This window comes from Lagenorhynchus albirostris, chromosome X (genome assembly GCF_949774975.1).
Source record: "Lagenorhynchus albirostris chromosome X, mLagAlb1.1, whole genome shotgun sequence".
Taxonomy (NCBI): Eukaryota; Metazoa; Chordata; class Mammalia; order Artiodactyla; family Delphinidae; genus Lagenorhynchus; species Lagenorhynchus albirostris.
Window position 1 is genome coordinate 111,798,479 of NC_083116.1, and position 20,781 is coordinate 111,819,259.

Below are 20,781 nucleotides of genomic sequence, written 5' to 3' on the forward strand. Positions count from 1 at the left end.
CGTCATTGGCACTAGGTGCTTTTCCCTACTCCATGTTCATCTTTCTTCCTGAAGACCCATCACAAATGTTGCCACTGCCATAAAACCTCTGAACTGCTTCCTCTCCTGCACTCCCACCAATTTTTTTTTTTTTTTTTTTTTTTTTTGGCGGTACGCGGGCCTCTCACTGCTGTGGCCTCTCCCGCTGCAGAGCACAGGCTCCGGACGTGCAAGCTCAGCGGCCATGGCTCACGGGCCCAGCCGCTCCGCGGCATGTGGGATCCTCCCGGACCGGGGCACCCGCGTCCCCTGTATCGGCAGGCGGACTCTCAACCACTGCACCACCAGGGAAGCCCCCCACCAACTTTTCAGTCAACTCTTCTCCAGCTAAATTTTCAAAGCATCTTATTATACTTACTGTGGCATTTACCCCTTTCTGCCTGGTACTCAGCTATTTTTTTGTGGTAAAAAACATAACATTAAATTTACCATCCTAATCGTTTTAAGTGTACAGTTCAGCAGTGTTAAGTATATTCACATTGTTGTGCAACAGATCACTAGAATTTTTTTATCTTGCAAAACTGAATCTTTATGGGAATGTAAACTGATGCAGCCACTATGGAAAACAGTATGGGGGTTCCTTAAACAACTAAAAATAGAGTTGCCATATGACCCAGCAATCCCACTCCTGGGCATATATCCAGACAAAACTCTAATTCAAAAAGATACATGCACCCCAATGTTCACAGCAGCACTATTTACAATAGCCAAGACATGGAAGCAAGTTAAGTGTCCATTGACAGAGGAATGGATAAAGAAGATGTGGTATATATACACAACGGAATACTACTCAGACATAAAAAAGAATGAAATAATGCCATTTGCACCAACATGGATGGACCTCGAAATTATCATACTAAGTGAAGTCAGTCAGACAGAGAAAGACAAATATCATATGATATCACTTATATGTGGGACCTAAAATAGGATACAAATGAACTTACTTACAACATAGAAACAGACTCACAGGCGTAGAAAACAAACTTATGGTTACTAAAGGGGAAAGTAGGGAAGGAATAAATTAGGAGCTTGGGATTCGCAGATACAAACTACTCTGTATAAAATAGATAAACAGGGCTTCCCTGGTGGCGCAGTGGTTGGCAGTCTGCCTGCCGATGCAGGGGACACGGGCTCGTGCCCCGGTCTGGGAAGATCCCACATGCCACGGAGCGGCTGGGCCCGTGAGCCATGGCCGCTGAGCCTGCGCGTCCGGAGCCTGTGCTCCGCAACGGGAGAGGCCACAACAGTGAGAGGCCCGCGTACCGCAAAAAAAAAAAAAAAAAGATAAACAACAAAATCCTACCGTATAGCATAGGGAACTATATTCAATACCCTATAATAAACCATACTGGGAAAGAATATGAAAAAGAATATATATATGTGTGTATAAATGAATCACTTTGCTGCACACCAGAAACTAACACAACATTGTAAATAAACTGTACTTCAATTTAAAAAAAACTAAAAAAATTTAAACTGAACCTTTATATGCATTAAACACCAATTCCTCCAGTCCTTGGTAATCACATTTCTACCTTCTGTTTCTATGATTTGACTACTTTAGATACTTCATATACATGGAATCATACAATAATTGTCCACTTGTGGCTGGCTTCTTTTGCTTAGTACAACGTCCTCGAGGTGTATCCATGTTATAGCAAGTGACAGGACTTCCTTCTTTAAGGCTGCATAATACATGTGTGTGTATATACGCGCACACACACACACACACATATGTATGTATACAACACATTTTCTTTATCCATTTATCTGTTAGCGAACACGGGGGTGGATTATTTCCACCTCTTTGCTACTGTGAATAATGCTATGATGAACATAGGTGTGCAACTATCTCTGCAAGATCCTGCTTTGAACCCTTTTGGATAGGTACCAAAAAGTGGGGTTGCTGGGTCACATGGTAGTTTTTATTTTTTTCAGGATCCTTCTTACTATTTTCCATAACAGCTGCACCATTTTACATTCCCATCAACAGTGCACAAAGGTTCCAACTCTCTGCATCCTCATCGATACATGTTCTTTTCTGTTCTTTTGATAACGGTGCTTTGCTATTTTAGTACAGGTTGCTGTATTAGTTTCCTACGCCTTCTGTGACCAATAACCACAAACTGAGTGGCTTAAAACGACAGAAACTTATTCTCTCATAGTTCTGGAGGTCAGAAATCCAAAATCAAGGTATCGGCAGGGCTGGTTCCCTCTAAAGGCTCTGAGGGAGGAGCCATCCCCTGCCTCTCTTCTAGCCTCTGGAGGCTGCCGACAACCCTTGGCATTCCTTGCCTTGTGGGAGCGTGAGTGTAATCTCTCTCTACCTCCATCTTCACACGGACATCTTTTCTGTGTCTTTTCCTTCTCTCTTTTAAGGACACTGTCATTGAAAAAGGGCCCACCCGATGGGGTCGGGGAACACAATTCAACCCACTACAGCTGTCACTACTAGACTAAGCTCCTTGAGATCAGGATCTATGTCTTGTTCATATTTGTTTACGCCCAAGTGCCTAGTACAGTGCCTTAAACATAGAAAGGACTCAGGAATTCCCTGGCGTTCCAGTGGTTAGGACTCAGCACTTTCACTGCTGGGACCCAGGTTCAATCCCTGGTTGGGGAACTAAGATCCCCCAAGCCGCACGGTGCAGCAAAGAAACAAACAAACACACAAACATAGAAAGGGTTCTATATGCCTACTGAGTTAATAGGTGGATGGACTGACGGTTGGTCAGATGATGGATAGTGTCTAACCTGTTGGATGGACACCTGATGCAGTCAGAATTGGGAAGTGTGCATTAGGGATTCACATCCCCCATAGAAACTTCATAATTGCTCCAGGTAGGACTTTAAAATACAGCGCACAGAACTCAATGAAAAACCACTCATGGCTTCACAGCCACGTAGCTTACATAAAAAACTTCCCCCAGTCCTTGCAAATAGATCCCAGATGAAGGCTGTCTGGCCTTGGGAGATTAAGGTAAACTTGGCTGAGACACTAAGTTGCACAATGAGAGTCCCTCCCCACAGTTTCTGCAGATTCTCAGCTCTCTACTTCATGGTCGTGATTTGTTGTTCCTGTGTGTGTTCTTGATTCCTTCCCTTGCCAAAGGTCAGACCCTTTACCAGATGCTGCACAAGATTCCCAACTCGCCTCCCACCACAAGCATTTCATAAGTTTAGAACTTTACAAAGATTCGGGGGGTACACAGTACCTTCCCCCAGCCTTCAGCCATTGCCTCACTCCACTTTCTCCACGTTTCACTTTTCCCTTTCCTCTCCCTCTCTGGTTCAAAACACAAATTCCTTTCCTTGTCTTATCCCAGGCCATTCTATAGTTCTGTTTACACTTCTGGCCCTTTTGCCATCTCAGCCTCTACTGTAAACAGGCTTATGTTTAAAACTTAAGGGAGGTAGGCAGGCAAGAGAAAAGAAAAGAAAAGGAGAAACAGAGAGGGAGGAGCGTGAGAAGAAAGAAAGGAAGGAAGGAAGGAAGGAAGGAAAGAAGGAAGGAAGAAAGAAAGAAAGAAGAAGGAAGAAAGAGAGGGAGGAGGGAGGAAAGAAAGAAAGAGAAAGCGAGAAAGAAAGAAAGAAAGGAAAGAAAGAGAGAGAGAAAGGAAGGAAGGAAGAAAGAGAGGGAGGAGGGAGGAAAGAAAGAAAGAGAGAAAGGAAGGAAGAAAAAGAAAGAAAGAAAGAAAGGAAGAGTGCTTCCCTGGTGGCACAGTGGTTGAGAGTCCGCCTGCCGATGCAGGGGACACAGGTTCGTGCCCTGGTCCGGGAAGATCCCACATGCCGCAGAGCGGCTGGGCCCGTGAGCCATGGCCGCTAAGCCTGCGTGTCCAGAGCCTGTGCTCCGCAACGGGAGAGGCCATGAGAGTGAAAGGCCCGCGTACCGCAAAAAAAAAAAAAAAAAAAAAAAGAAGGAAGGAGGGGGAAGGAAGGAAGAAAGAAAGGAGGGAGGGAAGGGAAGGAGGGAGGAAAGAAGGAACGGAAGAAAGAAAGGGGAAAAAGAAAAGAAAAAGGAAGAAAGAACTGCGACCTTCCAAGAGTTCTCATACCAGCTATTAAAATAATATTATTTTCTCTTCTTGTATTTTATAAATATTAATAATAACTTAATGTGGGAAGTTCTCTGAGTAGGGAGAGAAACTGAACCACATCCTCTCGTCCATTTGCTGTAGACTTCCCCCAAATCTTGGCCTTCTTACCAGAGTGAAGCAATCCTCTCCTCAAGTTTACATTTAATTATAATTGCAACCGTCATGATGATTAAGCCTCTCCCTTTGTCATTGTCTTTTCTTGGCATCATTTCTTTGGCTCAGCTTGTATGCTATAGACCTCAGATGAATCACAGAGAATCTGTGTTCTTAACTGTGGCGAAACCATAGGCAGCATTTTGTTTATTCCCAGAATCAGTTCCAAAACAGCTGTTTAATGTTCATCCTTGGTTTTTGTCATCTTACTTCAGGGAATTGTAACAGCAGCATCTTCTGTTTTTAATTCCCCTGAAGAAAAAGGAAAAAAAAAAAAAAAAAGAACTCCCTGAGTCGGTGTGCTGTGTGTAGGTGCTAGTTAATGACTTATTTCCTCTCATTTCCTTAATCAGGAAATTTCATAGTTTGGCAGCAGCAGTGTTCCCATGAACGTGGCTCTGACCTGAACCAAGCTGTGTGAAATACTCGACCATGAAAACAACTTGCTCTGCAAGCCTCTGACTGTTCCAAACTGAGGCCGACCAGAAGCTTCCATTTGACACAGTGGTGAGGAAAGCTCGTCAATTTTTCATGGGTAGCGATGGTTCCATCTCTAATAGAATCAATCAGCTGAAAAGTAATACATTAAGTCGTCCATCATCTGGTACTTTGGACACAAACTGACTGGTGGGTTTTACTTTAGGGACATTTCCTTCTGAAAACAGGCCACTGAATGATGGATACACAATACCTTGAGGTATGAAAAAGCACTCAGGAAAATCAAGACGAATGGTGCCTTATCTGGGTGCAAGAGACTGCTTAGTTTAGAATCATTACTTACCAAAATGGTCATTTTTAAATGTCATCAGCCATGTTTAAATTGCTTTTTACTAATGGTTCTTCACCCTGTTGCTGAGGACAGCTTTCCAAAAAAATACTGGTAACTGACCCTACCCCCAAAGACTGTAACTCATTGATCTCGAGTGAAACCTAGGCACTGGTCTTTTTAAAGCGCTCTCTAGGGTGTGGAGAAAAGGGAACCCTCCTACACTGTTGGTGGGAATGTAAATTGGTACAGGCACTATGGAGAACAGTATGGAGGTTCCTGAGAACAGCAAAAATAGAGTTACCATATGATCCAGTAATCCCACTCCTGGGCATATATCCGAAGAAAACCATAATCTGAAAAGATACATGCACCCCAATGTTCACTGCAGCACTATTTACAATAGCCAGGACATGGAAGCAACCTAAGTGTCCATCGACAGAGGAATGGATAAAGAAGATGTGGTACATATATACAATGGAATATTACTCAGCCATAAAAAAGAATGAAATAATGCCATTTGCAGCAACATGTGTGGACCTAGAGATTATCATACTAAGTGAAGTAAGTCAGACAGAGAAAGACAAATATCATATGATATCACTCGTATGTGGAACCTGATTTTTTAAAATGATACAAATGAATTTATTCACAAAACAGAAACAGACTTACAGACTTGGAAAACAAACTTATGGTTGTCAAGGGGGAGAGGTGGTGGGGAGGGATAAATCAGGAGCTTGGGATGAACACACACACACTACCATATATAAGACAGATAACCAACAAGGACCTACTGTATAGCACAGGGAACTCTACTCAATATTCTGTGATAACCTAAATAAGAAAAGAATCTAAAACAGAATGAATATATGTATATGTATAACTGAATCATTCTGCTGTACACCTGAAACTAACACAACATTGCAAATCAACTATACTCCAATAAAAGCAAAATCTAAATAAATAAAGTGCTCTCCAGGAGATGCTCACATGCAGCCGACTGGAGCCACTGCTTTCTGCAAATCACAACTGCAAACAACCTTTGAAACCTGTATGTTGTGTAATTGTGATTGCGCACTTTGCAGTAAGTCAGCTTGGTATGTAATGACCTGTCTTTGAAGTAGAATTTGTTCGTCTTCAATCAGAGATAAATTAGCCTGTGACAAGTAATCTTTGGCAAACCTCACACTCACTTCTGTTCTTTCTCTCTCTCTCTCTCTCTCCCCTTTTCAGCCTAATTTTCATTCCACACCATCTTTCAGAGACCAAACACCTCTGAGGCCAGTTCAGGTCACCAAAAGGTGAGCCCTACAAGGAAACTCTTAATATCCCAATACGCCAAACTGGTCTTTGTCCAGTATCTTCCATTTCAGGAAGTGGCCCCCAAACCCACCCTTTTATTAAGACAATAAGTTGGACTCAACCTTGATCCTTTCCTTTCCCTCAGCCTTCACATCTAATCCCTTGCAGCCCGTCACATTCAATCACCTCAACCTCCAAACATAACTCACATTCACCCACTTCTCACCACCTCCCGGGGCCACCTGCCTGCTCCAACTATTAACACCTCCCACCCTGACTGCAAATGCCTCCCGCCTCCTTCTGCTTTTACCCCATTCAAGCCACTCTGAGCCCAGCAGCCAGAAAAATCTTTCATGTGGCGATGTATACGCTACTTTCCTGCTGAAAGCCTTTCAATAGTCGCTCATTTCAAGTGGAGGAAAATCCAAACTCCTCACCTTGGCCTCCAGGATCTGGCGGCTGTGCTGTGTCTCACCCAGACTTGTGCCCCTCCCCCCTCCCCCTTTCCCTCCCCCTCCCCCCTCCCCCCAACTCCCTCAGCAGGATCCACTCACACTGGTTTCTGCCTATTCCTGGAGCAAAACAGGTGCTGCCTTTGGTGACTTGCCTGGCTGGCTCCCTTACCCTGCTGTCTCCTTTTGAGCGTCCCTCTTCAAAAAGGCCCTCCTTGACGATTTCAACTCTGTCACAGCGCTCTATTTCTTTCCTTTCTGGTAAGTATTTAATTTACCTGTTTTCTGTCTCCCCCCATTGGAATTGAAGCTTCATGGGAAAAGGAGTTTCTCTTATTCACAGCTGTGTCCCCAGCACCTAACAGTACACCTGGCACGTAGTAGGATCACATCAACTCTTTGTGGAATCAATGAATGAATAACTGGGAAGAGAAGCAGGAGGAATAACTGGATAACCTGAGGCCACGCACCTCTGCATGATGAAGGGTTGACTGCAGCTTCTGAGAAAAGGAAAGGCAGCTTTTACTTAACGTGCCCACTATGGCCGTTAGCGGTTGTTGACACGTTTATCACCCAAGACATTCTGGTAACGTGCATCAAGGAGGGCTCTGGTTACAAGCACAGAAACCAACCAAAGCCGACTGAACCAAAACAAGAATCAACTATAAGGCTGCTGGCCTGCCTCATGGAACCTAAGTGGAGATTAGAAAGGGACTAAAATCAACGAACTCAAATTCTTTTTTTTTTTGTGGTACATGGGCCTCTCACTGTTGTGGCCTCTCCCATTGCGGTGCACAGGCTCCGGACGCGCAGGCTCAGCGGCCATGGCTCACGGGCCCAGCCGCTCCGCGGCATGTGGGATCTTCCAGGACCGGGGCACGAACCCGTGTCCCCTGCATCAGCGGGCGGACTCTCAACCACTGCGCCGCCAGGGAAGCCCAACCACTTACTTTTTTATTCAAATATATTGATGGATCTGTTTTTATAGACTCAATCATCAGTGTTGGAAGATGATGCTTCATAAGGGACAGAGACACAGGCTGCTTCATCAGTGCAGTATTTAATCAGGAATACCTCATCATTTGAACTTGCACTGTTAGCAGTGAAGTAAGATGGATCGTATAACAAAAGAATCTCTTGGTGGCTGAGTCACTTGGTTTGAAAAAAAATGACTCAAAGGCAACAACTTAAAAGAATCCATCAAGCTTTCACGCTTTATATGTACTTATTCTTTGCTTAATCCAATTCTCCTCTTAGAAATCATTTGTCATGCCTTGATGCATAAAATATACTTATTCTTTCCTTGATCTAATTCTCCTCTTTCTATGGCATAAAGTTAATTCTCTTTTTCTCTTCTTTCTCTCCCATACAGGCCCAATTCAACACCTGGAAGCCTCCAGGAACTAAAAAAATCAGCCCAAAGCCTGGATCCTCAAGAGGTAAACTAGTCATAGGGAGCAAACAGAAGAGACAGCCAGGAGGGGGTGAGGATGAGCGTGTCCCAGCAGCTAACTTGAATTTTCTAGTGGATATATTTTGAGGTGTCTACCTAGCCAAAAACCAGTGATTCCTCATGTCGTCAGGAATTGTCCCTCCAAATTCCCTTACCCTTGCTCCCATTTTTCAACAGGATCCCCTTGGAGGGAGTGTTTGTACATGTCTTCCCGCGTCATTGGCTGCATGTTACTGTCCGAGGTTAAGCACCTTACCTAGGGCAATCAGAATGGCTTTCTCAGGAAAGTTGGAGGTTCAGTTCTGTGAGACTTGAGTTCCATCTAGGTTCTAGGACAGCAGAGATGTAAAAGTTCAGAAACTGTGAGTGGCAAGTGTGCAGAAAGTTGATCTGCAGAGAAAGAAGAAAGAAATAGTTGTGCAGAGAAAAACAGGGTTGGGGAGTGGGGAGAGAGAGATTGAGCCCCAGCTTTCCTAGAATTTGAGTTCCGGGCTTCCCCGGTGGCACAGTGGTTGAGAGTCCACCTGCCGATGCAGGGGACACGGGTTCGTGCCCCGGTCCGGGAAGATCCCACATGCCGCGTAGCGGCTGGACCCGTGAGCCATGGCCGCTGGGCCTGCGCGTCCGGAGCCTGTGCTCCGCAACGGGAGAGGCCGCAACAGTGAGAGGCCCGCGTACTGCAAAAAAAAAAAAAAAAAAAAAAGACCCTGTGTGCCGCAACTAAGACCCGATGCAGCCAAAATAAATAAATAAAATAAATATTAAAAATTAAAAAAAAATAAGTGGTTGAATTTGGGTGTAGGATTTTAAGTTTTTAAGGAACAATGTCACGCAAGATAGAACAACAGACATATTTAGGAAAAAGGCCTCCTCAAAGGCCATATGGTATACTGGTCAATATTCTAGCTTTGTGGCCTAGTGATTCAAACCCTGGTTTCTGCCTCTTTACTAGCTGTGTGATCGTCAACAAAATATTTAATTTCTTATCATAAAATAGGAGTAGTGATAGCATTTGGGTGAGGTTTACTTGAAATAATGGATTGTATCAGTTAGGGATTTTGCTAGACTGCAAACAACAGAACCCCTGACTAAACAGTACCTTCAACAAACCAGGGGATTCGTTTTTCTCACTCACCAAGAAACCCAGAGGTAGGTAGTCACTCACTGGCCTTGGTTAAAGGGGCTCAAAGGTTTCAGAGCCAAGGTCTTTGCAGTTCCCATGACCTTTCTCTCATGGGCCCAAGATGGCTGCTGCAGCCTCAGCCCTCACGTCCATATTCCTAATAGCAGAAAGGAGGGAGGGGTGATGACTGAATCAAGAGAGCAAAACCTTTCCCAGATGTTGAAGTCAGGGCAGGCTAAGAGCTGTAAGAAACAAGCCCCACTCGTCAGCAGATTAGCACAATACTTTACTTCTCACTCTTGCCAGGGTCAACTGATAGCAAAGGGTAAGGGTTGTGGGGACAGGGTGGGGTGCAAGGGCTTCCAGGCTTAAACTGGGCATGAATATCCCACCAGCAGGCAAGGGAAAAGAGAATATGGGGAATTACGTAGGAAGGTTTATGGAGCAGGTTGAGAATCGAGGGACTATATTTTTATTCACAGTTTATTGGCCAGAATTCAGTCAAGTGGGTCCACATAGATGTAAGGGGAGCAAGAAAATATAGTCCCTGAATGGACAGTTCCTCCCGGCAACACCTCTATGTCATGGAAAGGGAGCATGAATCTTTGGGGATACAGCTGTCTCTGTCACATTGGAGATCCACAGCGACTTCTCCAGAAATTTTATCGTGTACAACCATGGCACCTGATCATCCCTGCCTGCAGTAAAGGCGGGGAAATGTCATTTTCAGCCGATATCATTGCAACCCTGCGTAGATTAGGTTTCTTTTAGTGAGGAAGAAGAGACTGTGTAGGCAGCTAGCAGTGTCTGTCACTGTGCCTGGCCCTTAGTAAATACTCAGTAAATGCTAGCCGTTGTCACTGCTGTGATAGCTTTCTTAGGGAAAGATATCCTATTTGACAGAGCTGTCTCTCCTGCTGGAAGTTACTTACTCGGCACCCTGGTTAATTGATCGCTGAGCCTGGAATGAGAAGACTTGGGTTTAAATCCTGGTTTGGTCCCTTCCCATCTTCTCTGAGCCTCAGTTTCTTTATCCAAAAAATGGGAAGGGTTCAACCTGCCTCACAAGTTTGTTGTGTGGATTAACTGAGACAATGAGCCCACATGGGCTGAAAGCGTTATTTTATACATATTACATACGCAATACTAAAACTGAAAGTCAAGTGGAAGAAACCCACAGGCCCATTGCATTGCTTTCCTAGGGCTGCTGTGACAAATACCACAAACTGTGCGGCCTAAAACACAAGGATACAGTCTCTCCCGGTTCTAGAAGTCTGAAATCGAGGTGTCGGCAGGGCCAGGCTCCCTCTGAAGTCTCCAGGGGAGAATTGTTCCTTGCCTCCTCCAACTTCTGGGGGTGGCTGGCAAGCCTCGGCATTCCCTGGCTTTCAGCTACATCACTCCAATCTCTGCCTCTGTCATCACAAGGCCTTCTCCCAGCGTTCTCTGCGTCTCTTCTCCTCTTATAAGGACACCGTTTAAGGGCCCACCTACTCCAACACAACCCCATCTTAAGCAATTATACCTGCCACGATCCTATTTCCAAATAAGGTCACATTCTGAGGTACTGGGGGCTAGGACTTCAACATATCTTTTGGGGGGGGAACACAATTCAACTCACAAGATTCATCAAATGATGAATGGCTAAATAAAACGCGATATAACCATATTATGGAATATTATTCAGCAATAAAAAGGGATGAACTACTGACACATGCTACAATGTGGGTGAACCTCAAAACATTCTGCTAAGTGAGAGAAGCCAGATGTAAAAAGTCACATATTGTATCGTTCCATTTAGACGAAATGTCCAGAATAGGTAAATCTATAGAGACGGAAAGTAGATTAGTGATCGCTTAGAACTGTGAGAGGGGGGACTGGGGAATTACTGCCAATGGGTACGGGGTTCCTTTTCGGGGGGAGGGGGACGACAATGTTCTCAGATTGACCGTGGTGAGAGTTGTGCAAAGAAAATGAGCAAATGCAGCCATCAAAAAGAATGAAATAATGCCATTTGCAGCAACATGGATGGACCTGGAGATTATCATACTAAGTGAAGTAAGTCAGACAAGTACCATATGATATCACTTATATGTGGAATCTAAAATATGACACAAATCAACATATCTACAAAACAAAAACAGACTCACAGATGCAGGGAACAGACTTGTGGTTGCCAAGGGGGAGGAGGGGGAGGGAAGGAAAGGAATGGGAGTTTGGGATTAGCAGAGGCAAACTATTATATATAGGATGGATAAACAACAAGGTCCTACTGTATAACACAGGGAACTATATTCAATATCGTGTGACAAACCATAATGGAAAAGAATATGTGTGTGTGTGTGTGTATATATATATGTATGTATGTCTAACTGAGTCACTTTGCTGTACAGAAGAAATTAACACAACCTTGTAAATCAACTATACTTCAATAAAATTTACAAAAAAAAAAAAGGAAAATGAGCAAATGAAACTCTGCCGTTCTAAATAAGTTTAGGCCTCTAACCTTCAACAAATTACATTTCCAGGGTCCTGAAAGAACCTGTGCATGTCATCCTATAAATGCTGATGGAAAGCTTAAAGGAATCCTTTGCTGGGAAAGAAGAAAATAAGACTTTCAGGTCCTCCCTCCAGCACCCTCCCTCCAATTCTCCACGGGAGGAGGAGATGCAGCTGACCAAGGGGACCGGGGAGAACTGACAGTCACTGTTGTCAAAGTGCATGCTCTCTGCCCAGCCTCTGGAAGCCCCCTCATTCGGAATGCAATGAGTTCCTCGGTATACAGCCAGGACATCACCCTGTATCTTGGCTTAGCTCAATGTTGAGTCCCCTGTCATCACTGGCTGGAGTAACCCCACTGTTTTCTTTTCCCTTTCCTTAAGCCTAAATTTGCATGTAAGCGTTCTCTTTGCAGGTCAACTTTGGCAAGCCATTCGAGGCCCTGTTGTAAAACTTTCCATGAAATTATCCCTACAGTGTCACAACAGGATACGAAAACTTGGGACATATATTATCACCAGACTGTTATTTAAACTTGTATTTTTATTTCTATGTCCCACAGAATCTAAATAGTCCAACTCCACTTCATCCTGCAAAGAAGAGGGGGCAGAAGCTCGTGTTTACAGAGAGAGGAAAGGCAACTGAGAGCTGCTGTTTTGATCTTGCATACTGCCACACGCCTGGTCCAGGGCTGGGGGCTGTCTGTGATCCAAAGACCCAGAATCTGCTCTCGAGAATCTTTGGATCTTGTTGATGACAGTGTGAGTGGTGAGCGAAGCAGGAAGAACTGGTGCACCTAAGATTTGTGACTTCAAATGCCTCCCAAACTCCCCCGTGTTCCCTATGTCCCTCTCTGGGTCTTCAATGATTTCGCCACTTTCTCTCTGTACATTGTTCCAAAGAAAGTTTCTCTGGCTATCTTTTCTTCTTTCTCCATCTTTCAATAATACTTCTTTTTGAGGTGACTCTTTCCTCCCCCCACCTCAGCCCCCGAATCAGCAGGCCATTTCTTCTGTTTCCAGCTGCCCCAGGGTTAAATACAAATGTCTGTTACATTAACAGGAAGAAAATAGAACTGAAAGAAAGTTTGCCTAATTTGTAAAATAAAAATGAGTTTCGATCCCAGTAGCTTATGTATTATTCTTGTAAGGACAGGGTTTACATCGATCATCTTTTCCATGGCAGTCAAGCGTGGAACGTGGTGAAGTTAGAAATGTAATTGTGTAGACGTAAAAAATTACATCTCTATAACCATCATTGGGACACTTTTCTCAAGATGCTATTTCGGTGTCCTTCAGAGCAATAACGATATCAATTGAGAATGTAAGAGAAGCAACTTAAATGTTATGGCTCGTTTACTTCTGGGAAGGCTAATGTGCTCCAGACCAAGACTATTGCTCATGACAGAAGGTACTCGCAGAGAGGCTGGAAACGCTTCAAGACCATTAAAATAAAATGCCAGTCGTTCCTGCTGTTCAAATATTCTTCAACTTCTCCTTTAAGGCACCAGCACATACGAATGTAATTGTGTTATCCTCTCTGATAGCTGGAATCTATCTAAGCCAAATGCTTAGGAATTCTGGACTACTGCGGCTACCGGAAGACAAATGAGGTGGATAAAACGTGTCTTTTTGGTGCTGGCATGTTCAACATTGGAGCCCCGTTACCGTTTGTGTTGAAACGTATTCAAAACTGAAAGTGCCTGAAGTGTCCCTCCTCAGCTGAATTGAAGAAGAGGTTGGGGAAATGCATAAACCACCTCGAGATCTCAACTCAGAAATCTGAGAGCGCGAGAGAGAAAGCATCACACACCTGTGCTCGGAATTATTTCCCACACTAAAATTTCTCTAGAGTTAATGGTCCATTTGTGAATCAGGAAGTTGTCATCTTGATAAAGCTGTCCTCCCCACCCGACCCTCCCACAGCCCGGTAACTCAAAATTCTCTCCCTGATGAGCAAGTGGACCACAGTTTCAAAAAGGCACGTTGGATCAGAAAAGGGCAATTTTAAAAGCCAGTGCTGTGAAAGGTGCTGCTTCCCCATCGCACGGGGAAATTATTTCCGCTCAATGCCTGCCTTAGGAGGGGAACACTTAAGGTTCAGGGACCCCATTGGCACATCATGACTTTGCCTGGGACACCATGCCAGTTCAAACTGTCACAGAGTACGGGGAGGGAAGAAAAGCCTAAATCAGTTTCTATTCTTTAACAGAAAGCAATACTGTAGTTTAAATTAGCAAGGCGCTGCTGAACCACTATTTAAAATGCGTTTGCACTGACATCCCAAGAAAGGTTTTTTTCTTGTTTAATTGCACTGTCAGTGTGGAACGCTTTCACTTAAAACCATTCTGAGGTAGACCTTTTAATAGAAAGTGACAATTTAAATTGCCATGATAGCAACGTAAATGGTGCTTAATTCGTTACTAAACTGATGTCGCAGTTGGCTCCAGACCACTTTGTTAAAGCCGAAGAAAAGGTGCTGGGGGAAGGGAGGAAAGTAACTCAATGGTGAATCATTAATTCCTTTTATATTCGCTGTAATAACGTTAGCTGTGATGAAGTTATCTGGCTCCCAATAGATGTAATGTACATTTCTATTGAATTCCACATTATTCCTTTCTAACGTCACCCTGATTAACGCCTATACCAAGGAATTGCTCCAGTCACAGGCACTTTCTTCTCTGCAGTTACTCTGTTTTCTTGTCTTCATTGCAATGGGCCAAAGACAGGAGCTGTGGCTTCCATCTGCTTGTTGCAGTCTGGAAGTGTACGTGCTAGATTTATCTACCGCCGTTCTTTATTCTGCCTTAAATAAGTCGGATTCTCCTGGTAGCCCGTGGAAATGACTCTCACTAGCTTTCAAGAAGGGCTGTTCCCAGAGCTGAAGGTGCCATGTGAGTTGAGGTCAAGGCTGCTTGAGTGCTGCCATTAGTCAAACTTGATTGGTTTAGGGGCCCAGTGGGTGCGGGCAGCGTAAAATCTCAGGCAGTACTAGATCTGTGAACCTGGAGAGGCGCTCGTAAGTGGGTTACAGTTGAGTTTGGAGCACTGGGGACAGTGAGAGGGATGGTGACAGGGGTTGGGAGGGATGGGCGAGGAACCGAGAAGCCTGTGGGATTGAGGGCCACGCAGAGTCACCTTCACAGTCTCCTGTTCAGTTGTCTCGGTTCTGAAACATACCCCCTTAGAAGTAAATTAATCATTCGGTTTTTCTTTTAAGCACAATAAGTTAACTAGATTATTCTAGAATCACCATTTTAAAATACACTGTACATGCCTCTTTATCATGTAAAAATTACCTCAAACAATCAACAGTTGTAACTGGGCTCACGGTAGGGAAACACACTTCCCATTTTAAACTTAAAACATATTTAGGACAGGTGCTGTCCAAGAATGTCCAAGAATAGTTTCTTGAGGCCATACAATTTAAGCGTTCTGGGAATGATTTTACAGTCTTCAAATTTTCCCTAAATCAGGCATTACAATTTCTGAAATTTCCATCACTCAAAATTGGAAGTGGCTACAGTGATCATCTGAGTCATGATATTAGGGTCTTGGTTTTGGTATCTGGGGATGGGTTACAGAGAGACCATGAAACCATACACAGATTTTTGTGTAGTTGTTTATTACTAAGGAGAGAGAGTTCATTTCTTTCATTAGAATTTCAAAGGAGTTTGCAAACCAAAAAATAGTTAAGAACCATTCATTCCATCTTACTTTACTGAAAACCAGAAAACGGAGGCCCAGAGAGGTGGTTGACTTCCCCAGGTCACACTGATAGCTCTTGGCCGGTCTAGAGAATCCCTGTCTCTGATTCCCAGTCCAAAACAGTCTTTTTAATTTTTTTACAAATCTTCTTCCTTTTGCAAAACAATGGATACTGCAATGCTGTGTTTTTCTGAAAGCCAGTCTCCTGGCAAACTCAACTTTCTGGAACACAACTGTCCCTGGCAGTGGCAAAAGAGGCCCCAGAGCCACTGAAACTGTTGTCACCACGTTTCATGCACTATGAAAGGACCTGAGAGATCACCGAAGAGACCGTTCATTTATTCTTTCACTTATTTAACAAAGATATATTGAGCTAAAAGCTTATTAATGCTTTTGTAGACAAAATTCTGACAAATTTTGTTATCCAGTTTCACAGAAAACAGCAGAATGTGAGCTGGAAGAGGACTGCAGAAGGCAGAGATACGGATCGAGAAGTGTGAGATATTTCCTCACAACCTGACAACAAAAGGAAACAACATCCACTGTTGAAGAGCAGAGATTCCAAGCCGTGAAGCAGAGAGCAAGCGAGTTGTCACACTGTTTGTGAACACGGAGCTGGGCAGAGTATGTGTTAGGAAGCTCTTCATTTAAAGGGTTAAAATGTACGCTGTATGATGAAAACGTACGTCCACACAAAAACTTGTACGTGAATCCTCACAGCAGCACCATTCAGAACAGCCTGGAGGTGGACACAGGCCAATGTCCATCACCAGGTGAACGTGATCTATCCACACAATGGAATATTATTTGGCCATAAAAAGGAAGGAAGCCATGAGGCATGCCACAATGTGGATGAACCTGCAAAATATTATGCTAAGTAAAAAAAAAAAAAACAAACGGCCACAGAGGACTATATGTTGTATGATTCCATTTACATGAAATATCCAGACTAGGCCAATCTATTGAGACAGAAATATTAGTTGCTTGGGGCTGGGAAGGACGGTGCGGGGGGTGATAACTAAAGGACACAGGATTCCTTTTTTTTTTTTAATTTATTTTATTTATTTTTGGCTGCGTTGGGTCTTCGTTGCTGCACGCCGGCTTTCTCTAGTTGCGGCGAGCGGGGGCTACTCTTCGTTGCGGTGCGCGGGCTTCTCATCGTGGTGGCTTCTCTTGTTGCGGAGCACGGGCTCTAGGCACCCGGCTTCAGTAGTTGTGGTTTGCAGGCTCAGTAGTTGTGTCTCGTGGGCTCTAGAGCGCAGGCTCAGTAGCTGTGGCGCATGGGCTTAGTTGCTCCACGGCATGTGGGATCTTCCCAGACCAGGGCTCGAACCCGTGTCCCCTGCATTGGCAGGCGGATTCTCAGCCACTGCGCCACCAGGGAAGTCCCTGGGGTTTCTTTCTGAGGTGATTCAAATGTTCTAAAATTGACTGTAGTGATGGTTGCACATATCTGTGAATATACTAAGAAAACACTGAATTGTATACACTTTGAATGGGTGAATTGTATGCTGTGTGAATTATATCTCAATAAAGCTGTCATTTTTTTAAGTGTACGATACACAAATGCTTAAAGCCTATGCTTTAACCCTGTGGAAAATAGATTTTCCCTTTGGAGACAAATTTTGAAACTTCACTGGTCTTGAAGAAGAGGTAACAAATGAGGTTAATTCACCCCAGGTTCTTAGTGGGTCTGCTTTTGTTACAGTAAGAAAGGCTGCCGCAAAATCTGTGGGAGAGCACAGAATGTCAGAGGAAACAGCAAGGGAGGGAGGAGAGAGAAGAGTTGTGAAAACAATTTATATACTTCTATATTATATATAATATTTGTGTGTGTGTGTGTGTGTGTGTGTGTGTATGTCTCACAATGTCCTATAAGAGGATAAGCCTGGGCTTTGCACTCGGTCATCTAGTTCCCTTAGCCACCTTCAGGAAGATAATTCTCAAAACAGGAAGGGGGAGGCTGAGTCTTGTTGGAGGAAGCTAACTGCCGGTGTCGAGAAAAGGGGGTAATCAGTCTCTTGCGTTTAAGGGTCAAAGGAGTGAAACTGCCTGGTGGCGTGGGGCTGGGGGAGTGCAGAAGACAATGTGAAGGTGTTGACAGAGGGTATGGCCCCTCCATTGTCTCTGGGGACACAGGAGGAGCCCTCTGGCACCATGGCGATCCTCAGGACTGGAAAGAGAGCAAGAATTTTGAGTTGCACTAAACACGAACACCTGGGCCAGCCCGGGTCCAGCACGTCTAGGGCATCCGAGCACTGGAGAGGACCCACTTGTGTGGCTGGTGGGATGGGACACTAAGAACTATGACCAGTGGAAGCCTAGGCCCGGAGCTGAGCACACCCGGTTGAGCTAGTCGCCAAGGGAGTGCAGCACGCTGGCCTCGGGGGTAGGGGCAGCACAGGCCAGCAGCCAAGGAAGACTGGCGTTCCCTGTGATGAGAGGTGGCAGCGAGTCCCACCACGGTAAGGCCAGCCCCAGGCAACAGGCAGCTGGGATCTTCCGTTTGGACTGTGTGAGGCGCAGTGTTCTCAGACCGCCTGGAGGGCCGTGGAGGAGCCTGAGAGGTTGATGTTGGACTTCCGGCCCACCTGGCACATGTGGTCCTGAACCTCTCTTAACTGAATTTGGAAAAACGAAAGAGATGGGGCATGCTTATACCCTGAAGTTTGTGGAGAAGTTCATGCTGTTTACAGTGAGAATAGTAAGCCCTAGAAGCTGTACGGAACTTTGAATTTATGATGTTTTTCACAAGCATCATCCCGTATGGCCCTCACAAAAGTCCTGCGAGAAGGTAGGTGGTTGACATTATTCTCCCCATTTATCAGATGAAGAAACTGAGACTTAGTGAATCCAAATGAACTGCCCAGTATCACTTAATTAATAAGTGCTGAAGCTCTGACGTCAGTTATTCTGACCCTTAGTTCAGTGGGCCTCCTACAACACCGTGATGCTTTTTGAAAAAAAAGAATACATAGGCCACCCAAAACTTCGGAATTTTCCTGGCTCTGGCCTGAAAGGAATGATCATGGTCCAGAGCTGTATTCTGAAATAACTTCAGTTTGGCCCCAGCTGCCTTTTCTTGCTTTAGTCTAGGACACTGGCTCAAAGAAAACCTCTCTCCATGCAGCCGGCCTCTTCAGCTGCCCCAGACTAAGACTGGCCCAGGCCCACCCAGATCATATGCACCCTGACCCGATCCTGCCACCTCTACCTGCCACGCCAATCGCTTCTGAACTCACCATGTCACAGAGAAGTGGATGCTACACTTTGTTGGGCTGTCTCCAATGTTACTGCTGCCTTGTACTGTTAATTATCTGGGTCGTGGTGTAGATTGTCTTTCAAACTAGAGTGGAAGCTCCTTGAGGTCAGGGGCCTCGTTTCACTCGCTTTTGATTCTCAGCGGTGAGTAGTGCATAGAAGGGGCTAGTAAACTGCTTTAAATGAATGCTTATTCCTTTTTCTCAAACACATAGTGGGCACTCAGAAAATATTTGTCAATTGCCTAGATGGCAAATTTACTATTCTCTAGTCAACTCCCATGCAAAAAAAAAAAAAAAAAAATCAAGATCCTCACCATCTCTGCCCACCCTGACCCTCACAGACCTATTTCCTCAGGCAGTGACACACTGATGACACTTTGCCCTGTAAAGTCATGGTTAAGAGCAGGGGCCTGGGGTTGCCTTGGTTCAGTCCTCTGTGTCAGTATTGGCTGTGTGACCTCAGGCAAGCTCCTAGCCTCTTGCTTCCTGCCTGTGAATTGGGGCTGATGAGGATGAAACCAGTTCTTATCACTTAGGGTTGTTATGGGGATTAAGTGAGTTAACACGTGCTTAGGACCGTTCCTGGAACATGGGTGCATGATGGTTAAGTGCAGCCTGTTAAGATTACAAGTTTAGGGTTACCCCGGCCCTGCCCATACCAGGTAACCAGTCCACCGGCACCATGGGCGTTCCTCACTCCCCTCAGTTGAACTTGAATAGATAAAAAGCAGATCCTAAAATCGCCCCCCAAGAGGAGGAAATACGTATTTAGCAACTGTTTTTTCTGCCAACATTCCCCTCCATCTTCAGGATGGGCCTTTAGAGTCACAACAGGTCATGTCATGCTTCACCCAACGGCAGCAAATCCTCAGTCCAGCAACGGAATTGGGAATTTTCTCACGCCCCCAGATTCTCAAAAGTTTTGTAGGCTTCGGTGCGGGTCACTTCAGGGGACCACTTCACTATCAGCCATTCACTCATCCAATCAATCCACCATTTATACACTGATTTATTCACTTATTCATTCATTTGTTTAACAAATACTTATTTAGCACCAGCTATGTGGTAGACATAACCCCAAATGGATACATTTCCTAACAGTTTACACCCTAGTCATTTACAGATAATAGACGAATGAAATATGTAGTAGTTTTAGATAGTAATATATGCTAAGAAGAAAAAATAAAGCAGGGAAGGGGGGATGAAATGTTGGGGATGGATATTAAAATTCTAGATAAGCTGGCCAAGGACCCAAAATCTGTATTAGTCGAGGTTCTTCAGAGAAAGAACCGACAGGATGGAGAGAGAAAGAATGAGAGAGAAAGAGAGTGTAAGGAATTTGACTCACATGATTATGGGGGCTGGCAAGTCTGAAATGTGCAGGGCAGGCCAGCAGGCTGGAGACGCAGGGAAGAGTTGATGTTGCAGTCTTGAGTCAGATTGCTTCCCGGGAAACTCAGTCTTTTTCACTTAAGGCCTTAATTGGTTAAATGAGGCCCACCTTGTTGGAGGAGGTCATGGAGAGAACGTGACCACCGTTTGAGCCACAGAGCTGGACCTGCGCAGTCAGAGTCTCCTCACCCCGCTCCTTGTCCTTGGAGTGTGCCTTCTGCCCACCATTCTAATACTAGGAGCTGGTTTCAAGGCTGCAGCCTCTATGTCGACTTTTTTTTTTTTTTTTTTTTTTTTTTTGCGGTACGCGGGCCTCTCACTGTTGTGGCCTCTCCCGTTGCGGAGCACAGGCTCCGGACGCGCAGGCTCAGCGGCCATGGCTCACGGGCCCAGCCGCTCTGCAGCATGTGGGATCCTCCCGGACCGGGGCACAAACCCGTGTCCCCTGCATCGGCAGGCGGACTCTCAACCACTGCGCCACCAGGGAAGCCCTCTATGTCGACTTTTAAGATTCTGGTAGGCAGGTGCAGAG